The sequence below is a fragment of the Penaeus vannamei genome, chromosome 39, assembly GCF_042767895.1.
Source record: "Penaeus vannamei isolate JL-2024 chromosome 39, ASM4276789v1, whole genome shotgun sequence".
Taxonomy (NCBI): domain Eukaryota; kingdom Metazoa; phylum Arthropoda; class Malacostraca; order Decapoda; family Penaeidae; genus Penaeus; species Penaeus vannamei.
The window spans coordinates 25812697-25815557 of NC_091587.1; positions in this window are offsets into that span (position 1 = coordinate 25812697).

Here is a 2861-nt window from a genome sequence, read left to right on the forward strand (position 1 = left end):
GATAGAGATAGATAGAGAGAGAGGCAGAGAGAGACAGAGAAATAAGCAGAGAGAGGGAGAGAGAGAGAGAGAGAGAGAGAGAGAGACAGACAGACAAAGAGACAGAGAAATAAGCAGAGAAAGAGCACATTCACTGAAGCAGTAAATTATAAATTAGAATAAGGAGAACTGTCGTATAAAAAGATTACTTATCATATCGACACTAATCACGATTTATCATTTTTTTGACGAGATAACTTGCATAGTTGCTATTACGTCTTCCAACTGGCTCTAACTTGCTTTTAATCTGCTATAAAACACTGAAGGATTTTCCAACTTGATCCGGGTGTAACTTGTTTCAACTTGTTGTAGGCTCTTCGAACTTGATTCAACTTATTTCATGAATAGGAAATATTTATATGTATATATCTATTAACCTGTCCATCTATTTATCAATTTATCTCTCTTCTTTATTTATTCCCTTGTGTGTGTGTGTATGTGCGGGTGTGTGTGTGTGTGTGTGTGTGTGTGTGTGTGTGTGTGTGTGTGTGTGTGTGTGTGTGTGTATGTGCGAGTGTGTGTAGTGTGTGTGTGTGTGTGTGTGTGTGTGTGTGTGTGTGCATGTGTGTGTGTATGAAATGTGTATGTGTGTTTATAGATATGTGACGAGTGTTTGCTTGTGTGGTAAAGTATGTGTCATAGATCAGTCATAGTATGTGTGTGTGTATGTGTATGTGTGTGGGCATGTAAAGTGAGCCAGAGAGGCAGTGTGTGTGTGTGTGTGTGTGTGTATGAATGTGTGAGTGAGCATATGTCTGTGTGTGTGTGTATGTGCGAGTGTGGAGTGAGGTGTATGTGTGTATATACACATATACATGAGCATAATAAGTGATATTTTGCTTTCTGAAAATGTCATGATCATCATAGGGCAGGCGGCCTGGGCATCGCTACTAATGTCAGGGAGGCTGTTGGCATGACAGGCAGACACTGTCATTTCATGCCACAGTGACGAGAAAGGTCAGTCACACACGCGTTCTCTTTTTTCTCTCTCTCCATCTTTCTCGCTATTGCTCTCTTCCCTTTCACCTCTCTTTCTGTCTCTCCCTCCCCCCTCCTCACTCTCTTTTCCCTTCTCTCTCTCTCTCTATCTATGTCTATCTATCTATTTCCTTCTCTCTCTCTCTCTCTCTTTCTCTCTCTCTCTCTCTCTCTCTCTCTCTCTCTCTCTCTCTCTATCTCTCTCCTCCTTCTCTCTTTTTCTCTCTATCTCTCTCCTCCCCCTTGATCTCTCTAACTCTCTCTCTCTCTCACTCCCTCGTCCCTCTCTCTCTCTTCCTCCTCCCTCTCTCTCTCTCTCTTTCTCTTTCATTCCCCCCCATCTCTCTCTCTCTCTCTCTCTCTTTCCCTTTCATTACCTCCCTTCCCTTGCTTCTTGATTGATGACACACTACCGTGTATTTTTTTTTCTTTCTAAAGAGCTGTCTTGTTCAGAGAAGCTCAGGTGAAGTTTTGAAAGTATTTGAAGTTTGGACAAAGTTATCTTTAAAGGGATTTGAAAAGGTGCGTAAATCTTTTATTAAAAGTTTTGGTTAATTTTATATAACGTGGAGAAGTTTTAGGTGATTTTTTTTTTGCTTTTACATATATATATTTTTAGAAATATTGAATAGTAAATGAAGTTTTCAGTGACTTCTTTTTAAAAGGTTTTAAAGGTCTTCATAAGATTTTTAAAAGTCTTACGTAACCTTTCAATGCTTTGGTGATAACAATAACAATAAAATAAAAACAGAAACATGCCCCCTTCTCACGCATGCGCCCCCCAGGGTATATTCTGGCGCCCTCGATGGCAACACCTTCACCTGCCGCGGTCCCCAGAAATCAGCTGATTAGGTCACGTGATGCGCAGGCAGGCACTCGCTCTCCTCATCTGGATCTGGAACCTCGCTTTTTGCTTGGAAATGACATGACATTGGCGTTCCCCGGCGTGGATCGAACAAGGGAAGTGAAGGGGGAGAGAGAGAGAGAGAGAGAGAGGGAGGGAGGGAGAGAGAGAGGGAGAGAGAGAGAGAGAGAGAGAGAGAGAGGGAGAGAGAGAGAGAGAGAGAGAGAGAGAGAGAGAGAGAGAGAGAGAGAGGGAGGGAGGGAAAGAGAGTGAGAGAATGAGAGAGAGAGAGAGAGAGAGAGAGAGAGAGAGAGAGAGAGAGAGAGAGAGAGAGAGAGAGAGAGAGAGAGTGTATGTGTGTGTGTGTGTTTTTTTGTGTATGTGTGTGTGTGTGTGTGTGTGTGTGTGTGTGTGTGTGTGTGTGTGTGTGTGTGTGTGTGTGTGTGTGTGTGTGTGTGTGTGTGTGTTTGTTTGTGTATGTGTATGTGTGTGTGTGTGAGTGTGTGATAGATAGATAGATAGATAGAGAGAGAAAGCGAGATATTCCGAACGAAAACAAAAGTGACGTTCATACACAGATATAACAAAAAATAACTAAAACATAAAAAAACAGTAAACAGAGAGACCCAAACCACCCAATAAACATCCACTAAAAAAAGAAACAACAAAACATTAAAAAACAAGAAATAATAATAAGAACCAAAAAAAAAAAAAAAGCAAAAAAAAAAAAAAAAAAAAAAAAAAAACATCTGGTCCGGCGCGTAGCGTGAAGGGCACGTCAGTCGCCGCCGAGCCCCCGGGAGAGGTGGACGTCGGCGGTGCGAGCTCATTTTCGCGCCAAAAGTGGTGCAACGGACGCGGGAAGAGACAGAGGTTGAAAAAAATTAATTCGTTTTGAAGAGGCGGAGGAGTTAGATATGAGAGAGAGAAAAGATGCGTGGATAGAAAAATAAGAGAGAGCTGAGAAAAGAAGCGTAGATAGAAAAATAAGAGAGAGAGA